At 51.0% G+C, this 27,306-nt stretch overlaps 1 protein-coding gene across 1 annotated transcript in view; it reads right to left on the reverse strand.

Moving 5' to 3' along the window:
- Cacng5 (calcium voltage-gated channel auxiliary subunit gamma 5) overlaps window positions 1–25,022 on the reverse strand; it is a 39,491-nt gene extending 14,469 nt beyond the window's left edge. Inside the window, exon 1 of the mRNA XM_069993280.1 lies at window positions 24,917–25,022. The gene's annotated coding sequence lies outside the window, so the exon portion shown is untranslated. The remainder of the gene's footprint in view (window positions 1–24,916) is intronic.
- Between the last annotated feature and the right edge of the window lie 2,284 nt (window positions 25,023–27,306).

Genomic DNA, 27,306 nt, shown 5'->3' on the forward strand with positions numbered 1-27,306 from the left:
TGTGTGTGCGCGCACACACACACACACACACACACACACACACACACACACACACACACACACACACACACACACTCTGCAGAGCTTGAGATGCCAAAATACAGTGTCACACTGGAAACTGGGACCCAGGAGCTTGGCAGATTTGAGCTATTTAAGATGATTACCCCGTGCCATTACCTCTAAGTATTAGCTTGTTAATTATCAGGCATTAGCAGATGCTAATTATCATCGGTGACTAGCAATTAGGAAGAAATATCTTGTGGAGATTAAATCACTAATGGCACATTTCCTTGCCCAAGCCAATAATAAAGGGACTCGAGATAAAGTGCTCGGGGGTTCAGAGGTAGGTTAAGGTTACAGGTGCCTGTGCATGGCCAGCTAGGGAGCTGTGTGAGGGTGGAGGGCATTTATGTGGCAAGGAGAAAAGAAAAGGAAGGACAGTTAACATGCGGTCACCTGATTTCAGTTTCCCACGGACCCAGGATCTGATCCCAGGAGTGATTCGGAAATGGGGCTGGCCAGAGCCATCTTGGCCACATGTGGACAGGGATTGGGATTTAACTGACACCATCTGGTCTTCATGGTGGAGGAAGGCGAAGACCTGCCTCCCAGGTGATTGGCGTGCCTGGATTCCTACAGGCGGGGGTGGGGTGCTTTGAACTCTGAGATGCTCGAGTTTCCTGTGCCCCTGACCCCTGACCCTGACTCTATTTAGGACCAGACCAGCTCAGGTGCCGTGGCACCATGCCTCCTGGGCTGTCTCCTGTCTCTCTGCTTACCGTGGGGTCCCACTTCAGCTCTCCACTGTTGATCTGGTTTGTTGGTATTGTTCTTCTGCTTTCCTTCCTCTCCTGCTCTCATGGCTCAGTTTTCTAACAGTATTGAGTGTATTTGAGGTCTCTGTGACAGGTGTCTGCCTGTAGTCCGTGGCTTTCCAATAAAGACTCCCAATTGGACCTCTCCAAAGGTGGCGTCTCTGTTTCTCACGACTGGGCTAGCTTACAACAATGTGATGAAAGGTTTGGGGAGCGGGGACTACTTTTGACCAGACTTCAGAACCAGCCACAGCCGCTGCTCTGCTGAGTGGGTTCGTGACTCAGTGTCACCAACTGGTGACAGAGGACAGCGTCAGCGGTCCTGTGGCCCTGCCTGCCCCTGACCAGGCTGTCTGCAGCATCTTCTCTAGTGGTTAAAAAATGACCACACATTCTTTAATCGGTGAGAACTGAGGTCTAAGTTTTTTCTTCCCCTTGGGGCTTGGATAGGTTTGTAGTTCACAGGTTTGAACAGATTTGGCGGGGGTGGTGGTGCTATAGTATGAGAGTTGAACTCAAGGCCTTGAACTCAGGCCTTTGCTCAGCTTACATGATTATGCTTTATTACTTGAGCCACACCTCCAGTTCAGTATTCAGCTTGTTAATTGTAAATGCAGTCACACAGACTCGTTTGCCTAGGCTTTGAACCTCGCTCCTCACATCTCCACCTCCTGAGTAGTCAGGATTATAGGTGTGTGATCTGTAGGCCCATGGCTTACAGCTTTGTCACTGTTGTTGTTTGTTTGTTTTTAAAATTGTCATGGGGCTTGAACTCTGGGCCTGGGTGCTGTCCCTCAGCTCTTCAGCTCAAGGTGAGCACTCTACCACTTGAGCCACAGCACCACTTCCGGTTTTTCTAGTGGTTTATTGGAGATAGGAGTCTCAGGGATTTTCCTGCCCAGGCTGGCTTTGAGCCACAATCCTCAGATCTCACCTTCTGAGTAGCTAGGATTATAGGTGTGATTATAGGCTCCCAGCTTTGTGACTGTCTTGACCAATCAAAAGCTGCGCAGCCAGTGATGCTGAGGGTCTGGTGGGTCATGCGGAGTGGTGCAGCTTACCCCTGCCTTTCTGGGGCTCACTCGGGAAGGCGGGCCGTGTAAGAAATCCTGAGGTCACCCTGCTTTAGAGTAGGATTTCTCTACTGTCTACTGGGGCTGGACAACTTTTTGTGTCCGGGGCTACCATGGGCCCCGCAAGATATCCAGCAGCACCTCTATCCTCTAACCACAACGTATTAATGACACCCCAACTGTGACAGACAAAGATGCCGCGTCCGTGGGTGTAGATGCTCCGGCTCACCCTCAGCTGAGCTTTCCGACACCTGCCAGCAGGGGATGGAGCCATCCAAGATGGCCATCCAGCTGGGCTGAGCGTTCAGATGCCTGCAGCCCCAGTCAACATTTGACTGCCCCTGCGTGAGCAAGCCCACAAGAGGACTTCCCAGCTGAGCGCTCCCCAGCTCCTGTGTGCCTCCAAATCACAGACAAAACTAAGTGGCTGGTGTTTTAGCCCATTAGGTTTCCAGGTAATGTGACACACAGAATTTACCCAAATAGCTTCCTTACTCATGTAAGTTGTATTTTCTCATTTCCTCCATATGTTACGGAACCAAGGTGTGTCTGGGCCTGGAATCTGTGTAATCAAATAAACCTGGGCTAACTCTTGCCCTCTCTGTACAATGCTGCAATCAGAAAGTAACAACTCCACATGAAGAGAGAGGTAAACACCGGGGCAGCGTAGGTCAGGTAACTGTGCCCCTGAAAAGAGGTGAAATGGCTCCCACTGTTTCATTTTCCTCCAGGTCATCACCAACATACCTCTCATTATGGTAATTACTCCATGATGAGAACTTCCTTCATTTCCACCCCCTGGAAAATGTTCAGCCTTCCTGTCTCCTCTGTCACTTCCATATCAATTAATGTGGAGAGATTTGGTTTTAGTTGTTTTATTTTTTCGGCTCTGTGGAATGATGTGGAATGTCTTCCAGTGGTCAGTAGCCCCTCTGCAGACAGGTTGTAAATGGTGTATTAGCACCCACATCTGGAGCTCTTACTGCTAATTGGCCAGCACAGCAGGGGCTCAGAAGGGAGTCACCTCAATCCTAGAAACCACCTAACTTGGTCCTTCTTAGTTAGAGAAACTGCCTTCTACTCAGAGGTCATGCAGCTGCTGACCAGGGTGCCCGGGAGGGCTTGTTTCTCCTGCCCAGCCCACCAAGCTCTCTGCCACATGGCTGGTGCTCTTTGGAGGGCCTGCGCTTTGCTAGGCAAGGGGTCACTACCCTTAGATTAAAGCAAGACTCAAGGAAGATGCTTTCTGCATTTCAAACACTCTGCCCCCAAGACTAAGAGCAAAACACAGCCTTGCCTGCCAGGAATTCAGACTATAGAACAGAGAATACAGAACTCTGGCATGGTCCTGTTACACAGTGTCCCCAAACCTCCTGTGGTGGAAGTCAGTGTCTATAAAAACCCCTCCCATCCTGGACTTGGCAGGAAGTGATAGGGATTAAGGAAGCATCATGAACTACCAGTAAGGGACACCGCTCTTGCTAGCAGAAGTCCAGCTGGAGACAGAGATGACCATGACTTTGTTGAAGCATCTACAATGTTTCTCAAAGACACAGACGTGAATATGTGACTCATGGGAGATTCCACGGGAGAGCCACGGAATTAGGTAGCACTAGCCAAGAAACTACAATAGCAATTATATCCTCACTCTTGCTTGCTTGGTAGCTTTTCTTTTTTTTCTCTGCAAATTAAATTCTTTCTATGTATGAAAAATGGGACCATGCAGCACATCTCAGTGTGGTTCCTGCTTCTATTTTACTTAATACTATCAATATTTTCTGAACTATTTTTAGAGGCTCTGCAGAATACCTCTGATTTACATATACCAAAACTGAGATAGCCATTTTCCTACTGTGAAACAGCTAGGTTGTTTCTGAAAATTTCCCTATTGTCAACAGCAATGAATGATTATATTTACTAACCAAATATCTGTGCTTTTTTTTTCAGGCTGCCATCAAGAATTTTTTTTTTAAAATAATGAATAAATAAAAAAATAAATCACATGCTGGTACAATATAAGGACAAATCTTACAACTATTGACAAATACTAAACAAGATTGGGAAGTGAGATAACACATCATAATTTTAGCTAGAAAGACAATGTAATAAGCTATCACCTCCAAACGAATCTCTGTGAATCTTATATAATGGAGCCTCTTTAGAAAATAGCTCATAGTTCTGAGAATAGTTTACAGAGAGAAACACTTGTAATTAGCCAGGAAACTTCTTTTGAAGATGAAGATGAGTAGAAAATACCAGATATTTATGCTTATGGTGCAGCTATAACAATTTGAACTGTGTGATCATGCTAAACAAAATAAACCCATCAATGGAAAATTTTATAAAAAGCCATTTTCAAAATAGCCATTTCTGGCCATGATTAACCAATCATCCTGCTGAAAATAACCAGAACAGTTGGATTAAATGTGAAAAACCTGTGTGAAGACACCAAGAAAACTAAGATCTTACAGGCAAAGTATGGAAGATAAATTACATTAGATACGCCCAACACTCTGTACAACTTTTCCACTTGAAGTAATGTGTATGCTATTCACATGGAATATGGAAATGTGGGACTAGGGGTGGAGCCAAGGCCTTGAAGGTCTTGGTGCAAAATGGGAATCTATGGCATTGAAAAGAGCTCGGAGGGCCTTGGTAGCTTGGGTAAATGGCCCGACATTTTAGACAGAGAATCCGGGAGGGATCATACGCTAGGGGAAAAAAAATAACATAGACTGTTATTCGTCTTTAAAACTTAATTTATGATTTGGTGCAGGAAGTCTTTTCTGAGGTGACAGCTACCAGAAAAACAAAACTAAATTTTACCAGCTGAGATCCTCAGATCTCAGCCTCCTGGGTAGCTAGGAGTACAGGTGTAAGCCACCTCTGTCCAGCTGACAATGACACTTTTAATGTGCTTAAAGAAACAACCATCAACTTTTATATCCAGTAAAAATATCTCTCAGCATTGAAGGCAACATAGAAACACTTTCAGACAAAATCTGATTAGGAAGCTGGGTGCCAGTGGCTCATGCCTGTAATCCTAGCTACTCAAGTGGCTGAGATCTGAGGATTGTGGTTTAAAACTGGCCCCAGTAGGAAAGTCTGATGAGACTTTTATCTCCAATTAACCACTAAAATGACAGAAGTAGAGCTGTAGTTCAAGTGGTAGAGTGCTAGCCTTGAACAAAAGAAGCTTAGAGATAGTACCCGGGCCCTGAGTTCAAGCCCCAGCACTGGCACAAACATAAACCAAAACCAAAAACAAGACAAAAGAACAACAACAATAAAACGGGAGGAAGGAAATACAATCGCATAAGCTAGTGAAAGAAAGCAAACATGCAGTGCAGAAAATCTACCAGCAGAAATGGCAAATCTCTTATAAAATGAGAGACGAAGAGAAAGAGCAGGGAGATGGAGACAGAGATTTCTAGTGGCAATTTGGGTTAAAATAGTCTTGCCAGGCTCCATGCTGTCTCATATCCAGGTTCGAATTTGTTCACTTCTCACCTCTATAGAAAGATGAAAACAAACCCTCCCTTCTATTTAATCCACAAATTTAAAAAAAAATCTGCCTTCCTCTTTCATGACACAGAAATGAGTTCTTGAATCAACCTATCTGAACCCTAAAGCTTTCTGCCCCTTCGGACCTCTGACTACCGGTGTGCCAAACCTGACCATCCGCCTTGCCCAGTAGGCACAAGCTTTCTCTCCATCCTGCAACAATGTCACCAACCAGCTACGGTAGCCATGGTACCCCACCGCAGCACAGAGCCCCACCGTGGGATCCACCGTCCAACCAAGCAGCAGGGCCACAGTACAAAGAACCACTACCCAAACCTTCTCCCCCACGGGAATAGATTGGTCTTGTTCTAGCATTTTCTGAAACGCAAACACCTTTTAGAAGAAGCAGCATCGCACACTTCCTTCTCCCCGGAGATGGAACGCAGAGTCGGTGGGGGCTGCGGGCTCCTTCGTTCAGTGACATGAAGTCTTAATTGTTGGTGATTAAAAGCCTGCTCTGCCACCGCCTCCTCCAGCTCACACCTCCAGCAGCTCCCGCTGAGCATCTAACGCTCGCTCCCCTTGTGGCCACAGGGTGCGATAAAAACCGGCGAGCGATGGAAAACAATTTTGTACCCTGTGTCTTAATAGATGGAGACAGGAAAAATGTTCAGGCTTGATCTAATTCTGGTGACAGTGGCCATCTCTCAGATCCAGGCTATGGGGGTCTTTGGAGATAGCAGGCCAAGCTGTTCACCCTCCTCTCTTGTTCGCGTGGTGGGCTGGTAATTCCATCCTGTCCATGGTGGTCTCCCCAGGGCTGACAGTTATTGGACCAGGCCCCGTGCCAAGTTCCAAGCAACTCACACACATGAATTCAGCGAATCCTCCCAACAACCCTTTAAAGGAATAAGTGAAATGGGATGATGAGAACAACTCCTTCACAGAGATTTTAGGATTCAATTGAGCCAACGTGTAACAAGCTTAAATACATACAACAGCCAGCCACATGTGTGTAGACAGGTTTTGTGGCTTAGGATTTGTTATATCAATCTGTGTGTGTGTGTGTGCATGCACATATGTGCGTGTATTTGTGTTTGTGGTGATCTGCTATTTGAGCCTCACTTTTACGTCTGGCTTGTTGCTGGTCAACTGGAGATATGAATCTCACAGATTTTCTTGCCCAGGATGGCTTCAAACCATGATCCTCAGAACTCAGTCTCCTGATTAGGTAGGACTATAGGTGTGAGCCACCAGTGGTACTAATACCCAATGTCAACCTTTTGTTCTTTCTAATGTCTTCATTTCTTCCTAAGCCTGCAGTTATTGCCTGACAGTATTTCCTTTTTCTAAAACAACGTTGTCTCCCTCCTTTTCTCTGTGCTGTTGTTAAATATACTACAATTCTATTCTAATCCATATGGTTTATTTTATATACCTTTATACCAGTAAGGAAAAGAAATATGCAGTGATTGTGGCTTTTGTAATCAGCAGCATAATTACCTTTAACAATGTTCTCTTTTTTAGTGACACTTGCTTTCAGGCTGAAGAACTTCTTTTAGCATCTTTTTTTCCCCTGGTAGTCCTGGGGGTTTGAACTCAGAACTTCTTAGGTAGGCATTTGTCCACTTGAACCACTCTGCCAATCCATCCTTTGGCATTTCTTATCAGACATTTGTCCTACAGATTCTCTCAGTTTTTATTTATCTGGGGAATCATTCTCCCATCTTCACTGTTGGCAGGTAATAAAGATAATATTATATAGACAATCTTATACTGGCTAATAGATTATTGGATTTTTTTTTCTTTTTGGCCCTTTAAAGAGATGGCTATGGGGCTGGGAAGGTGGCTCAGTGGTAGAGTGCTTGCCTTGCATGCCTGAGGCCCTGGGTTCGATTCCTCAGCACCACATTAAGCAAAAAGAAAAAAGCCGGAAGTGGCGCTGTGGCTCAAGTGGTAGAGCGCTAGCCTTGAGCTGAAGAGCTGAGGGACAGCGCCCAGGCCCAGAGTTCAGGCCCCACGACCGGACCCAAAAAAAAAAAAAAAAAAAAAAAAAGAGATGGCTATCCACCTGCTTTTTGCTTCCCATCATGTCTGTCCCCACAGACATTCACCGCCACATTCAGCTCCCCTCTATGGAGATGAAATCTCCAGGACTTTTCTGCCCAGACTCTTCTCAGGCCATGATTCTATCTTGGACTTCTGAGTAGCTTGGATGTGAACCAGTGGCCCCCACTTGCTGCAGTTCATCTTCTCCATGCATATCACCCCACTGTATGGACAAGGGAGAGGGTAGGGTGGAGGGGTGGGCTGGGATCATCATCTGTTAGGCCATGGGTCTCTCATTCACGTCTCAGCCTGGCTCCTGTGGACTGGCACTGGGTCAGTTTCCATAGATGACTCAGGTCCTCATCTTGGAAATGCTCACATCTCCAAAGCAAATTCTAGCTTGACATACAAGGGATTTTGATGTCATTTCTTTCTGAGCTTCTGGCCCCAGACAAGAGAGCTGCAGATGTCCAGACTTCTTAGCTTCACATGGCCCAGGTGAAGGGACAAGCAGGTATTTCCCTTCTAAAATAGTGCTTGAGCAGGGGAGGAGAGGGGGAGGGGAGGAGCGCAATGGTTGCGGCTGGATGCTGGGTTATTTATTCTCCATGGTGCCTGGCTCTCCTCCATGATTAGGGTTAATATTTGTGTTTCCAAGAGAGAAATCTTTTTATCCCCCTGCTGATTCTTCCTTTAGGGGAGAGGAGGGTGGGGAGGAGAGGGAATGGAGCCCGGGGAGGGAAATCAGCCTGACTTCAGAGAGGCTCCAAGCCTGGCGGTGCAGTGCTCTGCAGAAGCGCCCTCCACCAGAGCAAGGCTGCGGGCTTCAGGGAGAGGATGCCGCCAGACAATCGGCTGTGGCCTTGCCCGTTACGACGCAGGGGAAGGCATGGCTATAAATACTTCCTCCCGCAGCATTTTTCCTGCCTCCAGCAATTTTACTGTAAATCACGATTCCTGTATGTAGGACGCTCGCCCTAGCGCCCCTCCCCGCCACCACTCTGCACTTCTGCTCCTCTCCCGTAGGCCCTACCCCTGCTCCAGAGGTTCCCAGAGGTGGAACCAAGAAGCTGAACAGGTTACTGGGGCTCCAGGAACAACACCCTTGAGCCCCAGCTCCAGCCCTCTGCCGCCGCCCCCCCCCCCAGTAGAGCAAAAAGGAAACATGATGTATATACCATCCCAGGGCAGGAAACTTGAACTAGATACACACAGAGAGAAAACATGGCAGAAGGGCTGGTGTGTTTGTCTGAGGAGTTAGTTCTCACCTGCATGCTTTTTAGCTTCCTGTGACTTAAGATGAACGGATGCCCGAGCAAACCTGAGCCAGGAATGGCCAGTTCGTACTGTGTCGCCATTAGGGAAGCAGCCCAAGGCCACCCATGTGGCAGAGCAAGCCTGCTGGCCCCTATGGCCCCGATGGTGGTCTTAGGACCCTGGAGGGTCCTGCTTTCTGTTCCTTCCTCTGCCTCAGGCTGTGCCTGGCAGAGGCGGCCTGACTCTCTAGGAAGAGAAAGTCCAGGTGCTCAGAGTGTTTGAAGGAGATCTTCGGCTCTCCTGACTAGATGCCAGAATGAAAGGTCTAGGTGCCGGAACAGGCCAAGACAGGAAAGGAGGAATTTTACCCCTCACAGGGGACCCTGCGAGATTGCTGGTGACAGGGCGAGGAAGCTAAGGGGCTGCTGTTCTCTCGCGTTCTCAGTCAGCGACGCCACCTCCCGGGCCTCAGAGCCGCTGGGTACCCGAGGGCATTGATCTGGAAAAGTCAGGACAAGGCTGGACGAGCGTGAAGCTCAGCGGGCTAATGCTGCCCGCTCCGTGCTCAGTGCCCTGAGGGGCAGGGCTGCTGGAGGCCAGTGTGGCAGTGCCCCAGGGAGTATGCGCTCCCTCCCCCCACCCCGACTATTTCCTGCTCCTGCCTCCAAGTGGGAGGAGCTGGGGTCCTGGGCACTCGCCTGGCAGACACTCATCAATAATCCAGGACTGTGTTTGGGGCCAGCGTTGCTGTGACAATAACACGCCATAGGTAGATCCTAGGCTGTTGGTAAATGGCAACTTCTACTCTGGGGCCCAGAAAGGATGCCAAGTGGACCACGGAGGTGGCTAAAGCCAGTGTGGAAGATACCAGTAAGAGGAGATTGCTGGGGCTGCCTAGCAAAAGGGCTGCTTTTCTCCATGCCAGTCTGTACATAGACCTTCCTCTCCCCCTTTGTTTTCCATGCATCCTCCTGGAAGTCTCCGCCCAGCACCCAGGTGACCAGCACCCCTGCTGAGGTCAACTCCTGCACTGCCCTGGTCCCCCCTCCTTCCCAGGCTGTGAGATCACTTCTGCATCCGCTGTGGTCCTGCCTTCCGCCTGCCCTGTATAATCCCGTTCAATGAGAGTCTCCTTTCTTCTTCCTTCCCTTCTCTTTCCGCAGGCCTCCATCTCATGGGGCCAGCAGTTTGCTCACCCTGCAATAAACCCTTTTCTGCCGTAACCAAATAGAGATGACTTTTGTAAGGTGGGAGCGATGGGTTGGGAGGCCTGTACCCTTCCTTTCAGTCCAAACCAGTCTTGGCAACTGTCTCCAATAAAACAGAGATGGGGGTGGGGAATCAGGTTCAGGATTTTACAAGGCTGAGAAGTCCAGAACTCTCCAGAAACTTCCAGAGAAGAAAGTGGCAGCTTTTCCAGAGGTCAGGTTGGGTCTAAAAGGAAGAAAGGGAATGGTATGTCCCCTACAACCTGGCATGATGGGGCAGGACATAACCCCAAGCCCTTACACCAGTGGTCCCCAATCTTTGACATCTGATAGTATCATCCAGACAGTCTGAAAGGAATCTCTACGCTGGCTGGCTTCTAAGAACCATTTCATCCCACCCTCTGGGATGGGCTGGGACCCCAATTGAAAATGTTTTAAATTCCAAGGTAATGATAATGTACAGCCAAAGTTAAGAACCAAAATAGGCCCCACAAGCTTGGGAACATATAGACATATAGACTCATGGTTTGATTTCAAATCAACTTGGACCAAAATGGAGCTTTCCAATATGGCAGCCACTAACTACACATGGCTCTTAAGCACTTAAAACATGGCGGGTCCAACCTGACACACACAGAAAGTGTAAAAGACACACTAGATTTCTATAGCTTGATCTGACAGAAAATGTAAATGAGTTCATAAATAACTTTTCTTTTTTTTCTTTTTTGCCTTTCCTGGGCCTCCCAGTTAGAGCCTGGGTGCTGTGCCTGAGCTGTTTGGCTCAAGGCTAGTATTCTACCATGTGTGCCACAGATCCCTTTTCAATTTTCTGGTGGTTAACTGAAATCAGAGTCTCCCAAACTTTCTTGCTCAAGTTGGTGTGGAACCATGATCCTCAGCTCTCAGCTTCCTGATCCTGAGTAGCTAGAATTATAGATGTGAGCCACCAGCATCTGGCACATAAATAACTTGTTAATTTCTATTATGACTTGTGTTCTGTTTCTGTTGAGAAGTACCAATTCAGAGACCAGCCAATTTAAAAAATGTGTTTCTACGGTTCTTCTGTAAGTTTGTTTCATTGGTTTTGACAATAATTTACTTCCATTTATGTAACATTTTTGAAATGAAAAAACAAAAACAAAGAAATGGAGTATGGATTAGTGTTCTCTAGGATGAGGGAGGGAGCGCAGAGGAGAAAGGCCACGTATGACCAGAAGGGCCAGTGGAGGACCCCTGGGGGAGGAAACCTTCTGTATGGCTTGGTTGTATTAAGGTCAAAATCTAGATAATGCTACTGGGCTATAGTTTTGCAAGATATTGTCATGGGGAGAAACTGGGTACAGGGTACATAAAATCTCCGTGTATTTATGACAACTGCATGTGAATCTACAATGTTCTCAGAATAAAAGGTGTGATTAGAAAAATGTCACCTCTGAGATAAGTGTCAAACTCTGCTGGTGAAACATAAAACAGAGAAACCCTTGCAAAGGAATTTGGTTAAGCATTTTCATTTCTCCTGGTTCCAGCGATTGTACTTTTGGGAATGGCTGCCAAAGAAATAAACATAAACGTAAGGACAAAAGACACAGAGATGTGTGTTAGCTTGAAACCACCGACATGCCTGTCTGTGAGGGGATTACATAAACTATGGTTTATCCACTCATGTGGTCATGATGGAGACACGGATGGGGACCACTGGCACGTAAACCAAAAATGCAATATGATATATTTGTACTCCATTTGCTATGTTGCAAAAGGATTTTTAAACATGTGATATGATGAATATAAAGATATCAATAGTTGTTGTTTTGGCAGGAGTCTTATATTCTTTCTAATTTGCTATTTTCCCTAATTTTGTTTAATATTCCTCCCTACCCCCCAATTCTCTCTTCTCTCTGTCATAGGCCATCTCCTATTGGTGAGAGACAATGACTAAACAGGGAAGCGGGCAAGCTGACTCGCCCCCTGCTGGATGAACCCGGTGGTACAGTCTGGAATCTGGCATTTCCTGAGGCACAAGGTGGAACAAGAGGTTAGAGATGTACACACATTGTTAGCTAAGTGTCTTTGGAAAGCGTCTCAAATTTAATACCTTTGAACATACAGTTAATGCATTTGAATTGATTACACTGTTCTTGACTTTTGCACGTTGATCTGCGTCTAGACATTTTGCTGAATGTGATTCTCTTGGATTTTCTACATAGCGTTATGATTTTCATTGCATTGCTTGTACCTTATATTTTTCAAATTTTGGTTTACTGTTAAGGAACTTTTAGACATACAAGGGATGATATTGATATTGCTGTCTGATGCTGGAAAGAATTATTCTAACATCCTGACCATAGAGTTATGATGTTTGTTGAAAATACAGCTTGTTAGGGGAAATAGAATTGTTTACTATGGCTAGTTTCTTAAAAGATAGTTTTTTATTTTCTTTTTTATTTGTACTGGTATTGGGTCTTGAATTCAGGGCCATAGTGCTGTTCCTTAGCTTTTTGTTCAAGGCTGGTGCTCTGCTGCTTGAGCCACAGCTCCACTTCCAGCTCTTTGGGGTAAATTGGAAATAAGAGTCTCATGGACTTCCCTACCCCAGCTGGCTTCAGACTGGATCCTCAGATCCCATCTTTCCAAGTAGCTAGGATTATAGGTGTGAACCACTGGTGCTTGGCTTTAAAAAAAAATGTTGTTTTTTTGCTGTTATTTTTCTGCACTTACTGATAGAACAGCTTTATCTTTCCTCCTCTAATTTATGAATGGGTAAGTTATATTAATAGAGTTGATAGTATTAGACCACTCATATTACTACATTTTGCTCTTTTTCACACACATATATACACAAACCTATATGCACTATTAACTATTTATGACATTCATAGTTATATTAATAAGGTTGAGCTACAGAAATTCCATCTGTTATCATCATCAAAGTTCTAGTACAACCACCATGAGATTCCCTTACACCTGCCCTGTAGTGGCAAAAATTAAAGATTGGTAATATTAAGTGTTGGGGAAGGCCTGGAGCAACCAGAGCTCTTACACAGGTCAGGAGGATGCGAAAAGGCACAGCTACTTCAGAAAATGGGTTTTCAGCTGCAGCTAAACAAGCACTTTTCATACAAGCCATGATTCTATTTCTTTATGGGATGCCAAGAGGAATGAAAACTTCTAGTAGCACAAAACGTGCACACGAGTGGAAGCTTTATTCATAACAGTCCTAAGCTAGAAACAACATACACATTCCCGAGTGGCAAATGGACCAAACAAATTACAACACAGCAAGAAACAGGGATATAAGTTAGATATCAATGTTAGTGGGTCTTAACGTTAAGAATGAAAGTTAAGAAACCAAAGATCATATATGGTATAGAAATGGCTGGAGATAAAAACCTTAGGAAGAGAAAACAGACCCATGATTCTCTGGTACAGAGAGTAGGTTAGTAGGTAGGGGACAGGCTATGAAGGTGCAGGAGAAAATTCTGCCCATTCATTGAACTGAAAACCTTTAATCAGCAACTTTTATTATATATGAATTGCATCTTTTTAAAAAAGTTGTATTAGCTTCCTAAAGAAGTTTGTGTAAGACAGAAATTACCAATGCCTTACAGGTGTGTGTGTGTGTGTGTGTGTGTGTGTGTGTAGGTTGATCTTACTCTGGTAAGCTGGAAGTTTCCAATTCTGTAATATTTTTCATCTCTTCCCCCTTCTAGGAACGAGACCAGACTCTATGACCCCACTCCAAATTATAGATGGAGGAGAGGAGGGACTCTGTACTTTTCTCTATTTTCTTTTTTTCAGGTTTTATTTTTAAATTAACATACTTTATTGTTATTATAGAGGTGATGTACAGAGGGATTACAATTACATGGGTCAGGCAATGAGTCCATTTCTTTTCATACAGGGTCTTCTGTTCCCTCGCTCTCTCCCAGCCCCTCCCTCCCGTCTCCACCCACAAGTTGTATAGTTGCCTTTCATTAGTGTCCAGTGAACTCCACTGCTGCACTTTTCCACCTTCTTCTGTATTTTCTATCATGCCATAATGGGCACAAGTGATGTCTCTAGTTGTGTGTGTGTGTGTGTGTGTGTGTATGTGTGTGGGGGGGCATGCACGCATGTATGTCATATTTATATGTATATATATGTAAAATTTCAAAGTTACCAATGTTTCATTTTAATTACTTTTCAATATAAACCAGAACAGACGACCCACATATAAAGAACCATCCAGCGATCCCTTGGGTGGATGGGTGTACATTTGTGGATTCAAACCACCACAGGTGAACATGTGTTTTTCAAACTGACGCGGCATTGAACATGCGCAGACCTATTTCTTGTCAGCGACCGCCAACAGCTGACTTGGCTTCACATGACCTGAGGTGTTATCGATACTTCAGTACTGGCGTAGACTAGACGTAGACACAATGTCTTCTTACGTTAGGAATGTGGCGTCCTAGGCAGGCAGCCTTGGCAGTCCACGATGCGACCCCTCCCCCAAGCCCAGCCCAGGCTGACTGTGCGCACATACATTACACCCATGCAGAGAGGGCTAAGGGCCAGCTTCGTGCCCGCCCCCTGGCATGACTTTTCCCCTACATCTTGCTGGGGCACAAACCTGCCCACTCCCAGCTTTGCAGAGTTCTATTTTTACTTTCCTATTTAGCTATGTCCCATATACTCTGCATTTGCATGGACAACTGACCTCCGTCTGCAAATACCAGTTCACACGGAGCTCTGCGGGCTGCAAGGACAGGGCAGGGAATCACAGGCGGCAGCTAACCCCCGGGAAGAGGGACATCGGGCAGAGCCTGCTGGCAGCCAGCTCCCAGGCACGGAGGGGCTGGCTGGCTATTGACTTGTCTTCTTGTTTATGGTCAGAGCCAGGCTAGACTAGCTGAGAGCTATGCTGGGCCTCCAAGGTTGTTTTTCTTGGTCTCCATGTTTGCAGTGCAATCCTGGGGCTTGTGCATGCTTGGCAAGTGCTTTACCACTGAACTACACCCCAATTTTAAACAGTGTGGGGGGGTAATTCTTCTTATGCACACACACATTTTGTACCAATACTGGACTTGAACTCAGGGCCTAGGTACTGTCCCTTTTTTTATTTGCTCAAGGCCAGCACTCTACCACTTGAGCCATTTCTACTTCTGGCTTTTTGCTGGTTAATTGGAAATGAGAATCTCATAGGCTTTTCTGCCTGGGCTGGATTTGAACCATGGTCCTTAGATCTCAACCTCCTGAGTAGCCAGGATTACAGATGTGAGCCACCAGTGCCCAGCTCTTCCTCATCTTCTTAATAATCCCTGGCTACAATTCCATGACTGTGATATAAGTTGTATCTTCTGATCATTTGACCTCACAGAGTCTGTATCCCTAGGGCCTGGAAGTACATGGGGTGAGTCATCAGGAAAGAGGGGGAAAACACACAGCAGGTGTTTGTTGATTGACTGTATCGACCTTGAACCTTCGCTGCACCTGATGGTGTCATCAGGGTCTGTGACCTCTCTGGTCCCATTGATCAAGCCTAGGAAGATGGAATTATGGGTGACAAGATGTCTTTTTTTTTTCTTTTTGGTCGGTCCTGGGGCCTGAACTCTGGGCCTGGGTGCTGTCCCTCAGCTCTTCAGCTCAAGGCGAGTGCCCTACCAGTTGAGCCACGGCACCACTTTCAACTTTTCCTGCTTATGTGGTGCTGAGGAATCGAACCCAGGGCCTCATGCATGCAAGGCAACCACTCTACCACTGAGCCACCTTCCCAGTCCCACCAGATGTGTCTTATAAGGAAGAGATTAGAGGCTGAGAGAGTCTCTTGAACCAAGAGGGAGGGACAGAATTTGTGTCTTCTGGGGTTCATTTCATTCAACCTGAAGAGGCAGGGGCCTTCCTAGGTAGACTCCCTTCTGTTTCCCAGGATAGTTTTGGGGGTCCCTCAAGCCTTGGGGTTCCCCAAGATGCAGGGTGTGGGGCTTTGGGCTGCCAGTCCCCCCCCCGCCCCCAGGGCCTGCTCCAGCCAGCCACCAGCGCTCTGCCTCTCCTGCCTGTGCCCACTGAGGCTGCGGGCCCTGGGGATGACGAGTGTCCTGGTGCTGCCCACAACAACACGTTCATCAGGAGGGGAGGCGCTGCGGCCGCCATCCGGAGAGAAGCAAGAGCTAGCGGAGGAAATCAATCGCGGGGAGCGACGGCTCTACACTCTCCCGCTTCATTTCTCTCCACAGAGGCAGGAGGGGATTAAAAAAAAAAAAAAAGAAGAGATGTTGGCTGTGGTTTTGATATTAATTGATCTTGAAGCGGGGTCACCCAGCAGTGTTCCCTTAATGGCTAGTCCTCGCCTGTTGGCACAGGGTTGCTGAGCTGTCAATCAACGGGCCTGGGGTGGGAGAGAGTCTGGGTCTACATTCTGCCTCCCCCAGCTGCTCAGCAGAACCCCAACCCAGGTCACTGGGCCTGGGGGAGGAGGTCAAAAAGGAGGAAGGACATTACCCCCCCCCCCTTATTTCTGCCTGCCAGGCAACAATTCTATACTTCCAAGTCTATTCCTATGCCTTCACAGCCAAGCAGATTTGGAATGGGTGCCTTGCAGGAGGTGGGAATTGGGGTATGAGGGTGCCAGACCAGTCTCTACACTCAGAGACCCGAGTCCCAGGCCAGGACTCCATCCTCTGTCTCCTGGGAAAGGCCATCAACGCCTCCAGAGCAAAGACAGCACACACAACAGGGAAGAACCTACCCAAAAGCCAAGGATTCCCTGAGGCCAAATCCCAGCTCCATTACTTACAGCTGAGCGGCCTCTGAAGTCACTTCCTGTTTCTGTACCTGACTTCCTGTAGGGGCAATAAACACTGGGTTGTGTGCCAGTCAGGCCAAGATAGCCCCCAGGTCTGTGCCTGGCACAGAGGAGGCCCCACTGGGCTTGCCCTGATGGCGGTATGTGGTATTCCACAAGCGCAAAGCTGTGCGGATGGGGGGCGGGGGGGGGCGCCCGCACACGAGTAGGGTTCTGAAATGGTCACCTCCACTATGGCCAATAAGGAGCTCCAATCACACCTCTCCTCACTGCCGCCAGGGGAGGGGGAGAGAGCTCTTTTAGGAACACAGGGCCCAGACTCTGGCCTGGGGATTGGGTAAGAACTGGTGTTGGGTTGGAGGCCGCCATGCTGAAGGTAAAATGGTGCGGCCATGGTGGGAAGAATGTTTGACAGTGTCAGGAAGTTACACATGGCATTACCTTCTCCTAGATTCTAGCAACTCCATTCCTAGAAAATCCCCGGAGGAGAGAAAGTGGACGTTCAAATCAACACAGCAGCCTTGCTCTCAACATTCAACAGTGGAAACAACCCAAATGCTCACCAGTTGATGAATGGGTAAACAAGGAAGCCCACCACACAATGGAATGTTATTCAGCCATGGAAAGGAGCCTTGAACCCATGCTAGATGGAAGGGAGAGATGAAAGCAATGCGTTGTGTGACTGTGGGTTCATTTATATGAATTAACCCTGGAAAACCAAACCACGGGAATGAAGATCAGTAGCTGCAAGCGCCTTAGGGAAAGAGGGTTGAGGGTGACTGTCTAATGGGGTGCATTTTGGGGCGGGGGTGATGAAAATGTTCTAGATATTCCATGCTACATGTTTTGGCTACATTTTCATTTTACAAACCCCAAGGAGTCAAAAAGCATGTGGAAGCTGGGCATGGTAGATTACGCCTGTAATCCTAGCTACTGAGACTGGGAAGATCATGGTTCCAGTCCATCCCAAGCAAATAGAGTTCATGAGACCCCTTTATCCACCTATAAAAGGCTGAGCACACACAGATGTGCATGCCTCTCACCCCAGTTATGTGCGAGTTGAGGAAGATTACAATCCAGGCCAGCCCAGGCCAAAAGCAAGACCCTAGTTGAAAAAAAACACAACAAAAGGATAAAGGTCTGGGGGTGTGACTCAAGTGGTAAAGCACCTGCCAATAGGGGCAAGGCCTGAGTTCAGAGCCCAGATTGGAGGAGAACAGAGGAGGCAGAGGAGGAGAAAGGAGAGGAAGAGGAGGGCAAAGCAAGCACACGGGATCCCTCCAGATTCAAATCCTGGCTCAACTACTTTTAAGCTGGCTGACTTGGGACCAGTTACCTTGACCTCTCTGTATCTTCATTTATAAAATGAGGCTTATGGAGATGACCTCATCGATTCATTCAGCAGCTAGACAAGGCCAATCGAGCACTGCACGGGAAATCTGTCACTCTGTGAGCAGTGCAACCTGCAGTCGGTGCCTTTGGGGCCAGGTCCACCAGCGCAGTGGTGCTGGAGATCTGCTGGCTTCGTTCCTTCCCAGCCATGCCCTCGGGAGGGCGCAGGGCATGGGGTCCCCGTTTACATCTTGGGGAGCACAGAGTGAGCAGCTGAAGGCTCCGAGTGCAGGCTGCCTAGGTTCCCAACTTTAATTTGATCATCAGCCAACCCTGGGGCGGTAGCGGCTTTATGTTGGGGTTAGGGAAACTGAGGCTCAGAGCTCTGGAAGCTTGGAAGGCATGGCTGAGCACCGAGTCACACACCCCACCTGTCCAGTTCACAGATGGCGGGTGGGGGAGCTGGTGACGCATTTCCTGGGTTTGAATTGCCATACTCCTGCTTGGCAGCAGAAAACGGACCCAGTGCAGAGGTGCATCTCTAAAAGGCTTGGAGCGGGCCATGAGTGTGAACATGGGATAAATGTCAGCTTCCAGGGTTGTTCTATGATCCCGTTTCCTCTGTGTGGATGGTACCCTGCCTGCCTCCTGGCCTGCCTCCTGGCCTGGGCCCTCGTGGTGGGGGCCAGCTCCCTCCACCCAGACTCTCTCCCTGGGTAGGCACTCCCGACTGACCAGCCGACCGGGCATCCTGGTCTCTCTCTGGCTTGAGGCCTTTCCCCACCATGGGAGAGCCATGCCAGCCTCCCGCCCCAGGTCGGACTGGCTTCCAGGCTCCTTTCTGGGCACCAGCAGCTGCCTCCACCTCTCTGCCCAGATCAGAGGGCTCGGATCTCCCTCCGTGAGACTCACCCGAGTCCAGACCCCAGGAGGACACCCCTACGTCCTCCCCACGGGAGGGCTTGAGTCCTGGGAGCCTGGGGAAACCCCCACACCAGGCAGAAGTTTTCCTGGGAGGGTGTGTGTGGGGAGGGGTGGTCACACCCGTTTTATATTCTGGTAGCTTCTTTTTCCTGCCAATTCAGATGTGCTGTGGAATTGCAGCTCTCATTTCCCAAACGTCTGCCAGACACGGAAACGGCCCCTGTAACCAAACCAGGCCCGAGGTTCCTAACCTGCTCTCCCTTTCACAGGAAGGACCCATCCACTTGGGTCCTGAAGAGACCCGGGTTCAAATGGTGGCATTGCCAACTACGAATTGGTGGACCACGGGCAGCTGTTCAGCCTCCCCGAGCCTCAGGCGACACAGCTGTGCAGTGTCATTTGCAGCAACCAAAGCAAAGTCATCCAAACCTGCTTCTGACAAGGTTGCTAGGTCTCCTTCCCCGGTGAGGGAAGCAGGGTGTGTGTGGGCAGTGAGCCCAGGAGGCACCCTAATGCCACCGCCAACCTAGCTTCCCTCTGCTGGTGAGCCACAGTCCCCTCCCCCTCCCGCCCCCCCTCCCCCCTCCCCCCCCCTCAGGTTTACATTTACTGGCATCCTTCACAGAATACCACGGCACCCCAGGCAGTGGAGGTGTCCCCTCCCGCCCCCCAAAAGCACACCTAGGAAGTGGAGCCCTCTTCTGGCCTTCCATCTTTTTGTTTTGGAAGAACAGACAGGTTAGCATCCCTGTCACCACGGTTATTATTTAAGTTCACAGTTACATCTGGGCGCCAGTGGCTCACCCCTGCAATCCTAGCTACTCAGGAGGCTGAGATCTGAGGAACACAGTTCAAAGCCAGCCCTGGGCAGGAAAGTCTGTGAGACTCTGATCTCCAAGGAACCATCCAAACAGCCAGGAGTGGAGCTGTGGTTCAAGTGGTAGAGCACTAAGCCTTGAGCACAAAAAAAGCTCAGGGACAGGGCCCAGATCCTGAGTTCAAGTCCCAGGACTGACACAAATGAATAAATAAGAGAACACAGTTATTAGAGAGAGCCTCTGGTTATCCCAGCTGCTCTCTTCTTCCAACTCTCCTGGTTGTTTTTTGAACTTCTATCTCCAGGGAGACATCTTGTGCCATTGGAGCACCAAGGACTTGCCTGGTGGGCTAATTAAGAGTCCGACATTGAAGCGTAAGGTCCTGGGGCGAGGAGGTGTTGGGAGCAGAGCTGGTGTCAGCAGTCCCTTGTTTAACCGCACAGAGCTTTCATTTTGATTTTGATTCTGGCTTTGCTCCCAGGAGAGGCCAGGAGGAGACACCAGAATGGCTCTGAAGACCCAGGGAGACGATGCCCCATACCCAATGCTGCATTTGAACTTCCCTCACCTCCCGGGGTCCCGGGCTGGATGTCTCCCGAGGTGCCACTGCAGCACAGTGAGCGCAAGAGAGAGCCACGTGCAAGACTGGCCTTGCGGGGAGGAGCGGGCAGGAGGCCCGCCTGCCCTGGGGCTTGTGGCTGGCTCACATCCCAGACATGCCCAAGCGTGGCACGCATCATGCCCTCCCAAATGCCCAGTCCAGTAACGATCACCGTCCCAGGGGAAACAAGTAACACGTAGAGACGGTGACTAGCTGTCACACTCATGGCGAAGGAAGGGGCTGTGAACTCTGCCCTGCTCTGTGCAGCAGAATGTGGGTGACCCAAGTGCACACCCCAACTCCACTATCCAAATCCCTTCTCTTTAGTCTTGCTCTTCTCAGAGGAACGACAGAGACCTGGCCGGGCGCCAGTGGCTCACGCCTGTAATCCTAGCTACTCAGGAGGCTGAGATCCGAGGATCATGGTTCAAAGTCAGCCCGGGCAGGAAAGTAGTCTGTGAGACTGTTATCTCCAATTAATCACCAGAATACTGGAAGTGGTGCTGTGGCTCAATTGGTAGAGCGCTTGCCTTGAGCTGAAGAGCTGAGGGACAGTGCCCAGGCCCAGAGTTCAAGCCCCATGACTGACAAAGAGAGAGAGAGAGAGAGAGAGAGAGAGAGAGAGAGAGAGAGAGAGAGAGAGAGAGAGAGAGAGAGAGAGAGAGAGACCTGGACCACTGTGACTGCGTGTGAACAAGCATTCGGGGTGGCATTGGTGCCTAGCAGGGGTGGGCACTCACCGAGTCTCCTGTCACTCAGGGAGAAAGCTCATGGCACCCCAGTCAGCCACTGCCATCTTCCCCAGCTTTCCTTTACTCCTGGCTTGGCTGGGGGGGGCGGGGGTCCTTGCTCCCTCGCCAGCCCTGTCTCCCCTCCCTACATGCCTCTCTGCTGACCTGTCACCTGCCTAACGAGGCTTTTCTGGAATTCCCTCCTCAACACAGCACCCCATTCTCTCCCACTCCCTAAACTCTGACCCTGCTCTGGCTTTCTAGCACGTTTGCCATGTAGCTGACTGGACATCTTACTTTTTAGTGTATTTATGGTTTGGCTCCGTCTTTATAGTCTGTGGCTCCTAAGGGAGGAGGATTGATTTTGCTTTCTCTCTCTCTCTCTTTCCTGTTTTATTCCTAGCTGTACCCGTCCCCCTCCCCCCAGCGTGGTTCTTGACCGCAGGCCTTCTTATTCCCCTGGGGACATCTGGGGACAGTTTTGGTTTGCCACAATGGGAGGCGTGTGAAGGGTGGGTATACGGCTAAGGCGTGGGGACGGTCCATTACAGAACACCTAAGATGCACAGCACAGCCTTCCTGACACCCAACACAAGAATCACCATCCAAGTGCCAGCGGCGCCACAGCGGTATCCCTGTGGCTTAGATCAGTGCGCTGCGTACACAGTAGGTGCTCAATAGCTGCTTGTTGTGGAAGCACAGAGAGGCTGTCTGGGGAGCTGCTATCTGTGGCCGGCCACACCTCGCCTCTGGTCGGGGTGCTGCCCTCCACAGCGCCCTAAGTGAGCTATCAACTTCATCACTGGGTCATAAAGAGCCAGGAGAGTGCTCTACACTGTTAGAAGTCTCCCCCTCCACCCCCGCTGCACCCCATGAGCTTGGCCCATGGGTGACCTTGGCAGGGACCCTGGCCCTCAACACAATTCCACAAACACATTCAGGTGGAGCCCTGGGGGAATCTGCACTCCAGAAGGAAGACAGGCGATCAGAGGCGCAGAAGCCAGAACACTTCCTCCTTCTGCTGACCCAACAAACTGCCACAGACTATCGGAAACAATCTTGGTGATGGCCTAAGCTACAGATGCAAAGAATATGGGTCTGCCTGGGGGGGGGGGGGCTGCGTGCTAAGGGGAGGGGGAAGGGACGTGGGATGGGGGAGGTGCTGCGGCGCCCCGCCCCCACCCAGCACCAGCTCACACCTGCTTCCTCCTACCCCACATTCCCAAGGAGAATTCCCACGGAGGCTTCCCTTCCCAGCCTGCTGCCAAGTCCCATCTTCTCTCGGCTGCAACCCCTAATCTTTCCTTCCCTCCTCTCTGCTCTTTTGTCCCTGCCTTCTCCTCTCAAAGGTCCTCTAAGCTCCTACATGTCATGACGTTAAGGCTTAGGGCCAGACATTAGTGGGTACAAGGCCATGAGCCAAAGGAATGGATGTAAGATACTAAGCATCAGACAGCGAGGCTAGGCTTGGGTGGGGATGATGTCTGCTGGGTGGCTTTCCTTCCTGGTGCCCTAAAGTCACAGGAAGCGGAAAGAGCAAGACAGGCCCTAAACCCAGGACAGAATGGCAGAGTGGGTGCAGGTTGAGTAAGCCCCTAGAAATGGGCCAAGAGTGTGCATGGGGCAGGCCCCGGATGTTAATGGCTAGAACCTGGGGACCAGAAGTGCCCACTCCTCCAGAGGCAGAACTTACAAGGCCTTCTGCCTCACATTCTGGAAATCTGAGCTTCCTCTATGAGCTACCTGCCTGCAAAACTCTCCCACCTTAAGGATGTATGGGGTACCTTCCCTGCACCATCACACACATCCCCATCCCCCGCCTACCCCAATCCCAGGTGGAGTTAGCACGGTGAGCAGCCCTGGCCACCTCCAGAGAACATCATCAAGCCCAGGATTCACAGAGGGGGCGCATCTGTGTCTCCTGGAATAGAGAGGAGCAAGATCGTCTGACTTGGTTTTGTTCTCACGACCCCATGGGAGCTGGGTTCCCAGAGGAGTCTTATGACTGAAGCAGCATTACACAGGTTGTGGGTTTGAAGTCACACAGTGGGATTGCTGAGTTCCACCACAACCTAAAGCCACTCCCTTCCAGCCATGTGTGAACAATCTGGCCAACCTCTCCCCTGCATGGCCCCTTCCACACCTCCAAATCTAGAAACTCTTAGGAATGGCTGGGCCTCCAATTCTATCATTGACCAAGGGGGCTGGGTGCAGCACCTAGGATGCTGGGGTCCTCCCCCTGCTGACAGCCGCGCTCAGCAGGCCACGTTCCTTCTTTCTGTTGAATTATACATAGGTGAGCCAGAAGCTGGTGAATCACGCTTATAATCCCAGCTACTCAGGAGGCTGACATTTGAGGATCAAGATTTGAAGCCAGCCCAGAGAGAAAAGACTCTTATCTCCAATTAACCAGAAAGAAAAAAAAAAAAGCCAAAAATGGGGCTATGGCTCAGGTGGTAGCATGCTAGCCTTGAGTAAAAAAAGCCAGGCAAGAGTGTGCACAAGGCTCTGAGTTCAAGCCTCAGTACTGGCACACACACGCGCACACACACACACACACACACACACACACACACACACACACACACACACACACACACACACAGAATAAAACCCTGTGGCTGTAATACGTGCAGACCTCATTCAGTACGTTCGCTGCCTTTCACACAAGAAGGAGTCTGGGGTGCAGATAGCATAGCACATCAGACCTCACTATTTTTAGGTACCTTGGGACCCAGCCACGGGGTGGATGCGCTCAGCTACCTTGAGGGGCTTCATTAACAGAGAAGCGGGGGCAGAGCTGGAGTTCTGCAGGCAGGCAAGACGACACCAGCATGAGGGCCTGACTATGGAGTCAGCAAAGAAGGGAAGCCAACCTGTCACCAGGATGCCCGTGGTCCTGAGACGCCCTGAAACCAAGACATGAGCTACGGACAGCTCCCCCAAACATCCAGGCTGTTCACTCCTCAAGACCTGGGGCTGACAGGGAGAGAGACTTGGGCTGGAGCTGGCAGAGCGGGGTCTCACCTTGTGTCAGCGCTCCCTGCCCCCCGCCCCCCGCTCGGGACCTCCCGTGTGGATCCTTCCCTTTTGGGAGCAGGAGTGCGCGCACCCATCAAAGGGGACATGGGCGGGGCTGGCAGGGGCAGATGGCAGCCGGTGGAGAGACCCAGCCTCCCTCCTCGGCCCAGTCCAGGGGGACGGCTTCCAGACGCCCCTGGGTCCCCTTTAAAATGTCAGACACGGAGCTCACATAACTAACACGGCGCTCTGGGGTGATGAATTTTTAGGGTGCACCTGGGAGGAGGGGGGTTGATACTTCCCAGCATCTGCCTCCGGGTCCCCACGGCCCCCCCCCAACCCCTTCCCAACTCAGCTCGGTGAGGCCGGGACCAGAGCGCGCGGGGCGGGCGGAGGGGCCGGGGGCCGGCGGGCGACCCCGGGACGGGTGCGACCCCCCCCCCGCGCCCCGACCGGGAGAGGCCGGCCGCAGGCGGCGCCCAGCGGGGCCCGCAGCCCGGCTCAACAGGTGCGGGGCGCTTCCCTCCCGCCGGTCCGTCCCCGCGGCCGTCCCGCACCCAGCCCGTGGGGGAGGGGGCCGCGGCGCGGAAGCGGGCAAAGCGCCCGGAGTTGTCCGCGAAGAGGGGGCGTCCGCGCCCGCCCCTCAGCCCCGCGCGCCCCCGCCGCCCCCGGTGCCTCCGGACGCGCGCGCTCCCGCCGGCCCCGGCTCCGCGGGACCGGGGACGGCCTCGCACCGGCGGGCGCACCCGGCACAGCGACCCCTTCCCCGGGCCTCTTGGCTGGGTGAGCCGGTCGCAATTACCTGGCCCGGGCGGCGGCGACTCAAGACCGGGATGGGAAGTCCCCGGTGGCGGGGCGCACGGGGCGGCAGGTTCCGCGGGCTGCTGTCGCCCGCCCCGTCCGGTCCGCGTGAGCTGCTCGGCGGCGCAGTGACTGTGGCCGTCGCGGTCCCGGAGAGGCGGGGCCTGGGGCGGAGCCAGGGGCGGGGCCTGTACGGGGCCTGGGGCGGAGCCAGGGGCGGGGCCTGTACGGGGCCTGGGGCGGAGCCAGGGGCGAGGCCTGTACGGGGCCTGGGGCGGAGCCAGGGGCGGGGCCTGTACGGGGCCTGGGGCGGAGCCAGGGGCGAGGCCTGTACGGGGCGTGGGGCGGGGCCTGTAACGGGGCTTGGGGCGGGGTGAGGGGCGGGGCCCTATAGGACCCGGGGCGGAGTTGGAGGCGGGGCCTTAGGGGGCGTGGCCTCGGCAGGGGGAGGTGGGGCCTGGGCGGGGCCTCTCTGCCTCTCCCACCCTCTGCCTGGATGCTTGCTCTGGAAGTGGGGAGTTTTTACGGGGCTTGTGTGGGCCCAGCAGGGAGCTGAGATGGGGGCAGGGCAGCTTTCCGGCTGGGTAAGGTGTGACTGAGAACACCTGTCTTGAGGCAGATTCACCTTCGGAGGCCAGGGGCCTGCCGCCACTGCACTGCTTTGTAATTTCAGCGATGATGACCAAGCCAACGGGACAGCACTGCAGGTAGTGACCAAGACAAGACAACAGCCCTGCAGGAAGTGACCAAGCCAACGGGACAGCACTGCAGGTAGTGACCAAGACAAGACAACAGCACTGCAGGTAGTGACCAAGCCAACGGGACAGCCCTGCAGGTAGTGACCAAGCCAACGGGACAGCACTGCAGGTAGTGACCAAGACAAGACAACAGCACTGCAGGTGGTGACCAAGACAACGGGACAGCCCTGCAGGTAGGGTTTGGAGTCATTTCACCCTCACAGCAATCCCGTGCCGCAGATGGGAAACTGAGGCACCAGGCCCCTAAGGACACACACCCGAGGAAAGCAGAGCCAGGCCCCAGCTCAGGCCCATCTGATCTAAGATCTGTGGTTTGGTTTTGTTTTAAGGTGCTTTTACTGCCCCTCCTCCGCCTCCACCCTTCCACAGCTCACTCCTCTTAAACTACAGAAAGGCCAGGATACATGGCGGACCCCACATGTTCAAATCTTCCCTTCTTATGGTTTCTCTGCCTCAGTGAGTGATCTGGGAGCCGCAGCTGGGGTGGGCCAGCCGTCTCGCCCAGATGGCTCCTGACACCAGGACTCCTCTGCGCTTCCTGGCTGGAATATCTGTCCTCCCACCTGCCACTCTCTGAAATGGCAGCAGGTACCTTGGGGCTCCTCTGTGTGCACCTTGTGTGCAGCCCAGCAGTCGCCTGCTGCACGTGGGAGGGGCGCAGCAGACATTGTGGCTGGCCTGGCTCTGCAGGCGTCAGGCGGTCAGAGCTGCGCGGCCTGTGTAGGTTTAGTGGTCAAATTACTGAGGCATCAGCACTGAATATATGCGCTACAAACCCTACAGCAGCTGCTCAACAGAAGCCCCAGGTGGCTAAGGTCTGACCCTGGACTTTACTAGAGGTCATTGGGGCCTATGAACAGTGTGTGTGTGTGTGTGTGTGTGTGTGTGTGTGTGTGTGTGTGTGTGTGTGTGTGTGTGTGGTGTCCTGGTACTTGAACAACCTGGGTACTGTTTTCTTTTGCTCAAGGCTAGGGTTCTACCAATTGAGCCACAGCTCCACTTGAAGCTTTTTTTTTTTTCCAGTCGTGGGGTTTGAACTCCGGGCCTGGGCGCTGTCCCTCAGCTATCTAGCTCAAGGCTGGTGCTCTGCCACTTGAGCCACAGTGCCACTTCTGGTTTTCTGGTGGTTTATTGGAGATAAGAGTCTCATGGACTTTCCTGCCCGCGCTGGCTTTGAACCACGATCCTCAGCTCTCAGCCTCCTGAGTAGCTAGGATTACAGGCGTGAGCCACCAGTGCTGGGCTCCATGCAGCATTTTAGGCCTAGAAAATTCCCAATGTTTTCTTTTAGTCCTCTCCCTTATCTCAGGACTTTCCTTCTGAGTCAGTCCCCAGAAGCCCGGGTGCAGTCTGAGCCCACGGGGGGCTGTCCTCTCCCTTTGCTGGGCTGAGGGTCCACGGGCTCTGGTTCTTTCCCATGTGCTAATGACTTTTCTTTGGCTTCTCCTCTTGAAAAACTCTTAGGCACTCTTCAAGACCTTATTCCGTGTTCTCCCGTGGCCCAAGAATGAATCTATCCCTCTCTCCTCCCGGCCCAGGAGCCTCTTGTCTGACTCCCGCCGGCATGGCGAGGTGGAGTTCGGCATCCGTCTCCTGGACTGTCAAGAGCTTCTTCGGGGCAGCAGAGCTGACA

This window comes from Dipodomys merriami, unplaced genomic scaffold (genome assembly GCF_024711535.1).
Source record: "Dipodomys merriami isolate MVZ:Mamm:240054 unplaced genomic scaffold, mDipMer1.0.p SCAF_42, whole genome shotgun sequence".
In the NCBI taxonomy this organism is placed as follows: domain Eukaryota; kingdom Metazoa; phylum Chordata; class Mammalia; order Rodentia; family Heteromyidae; genus Dipodomys; species Dipodomys merriami.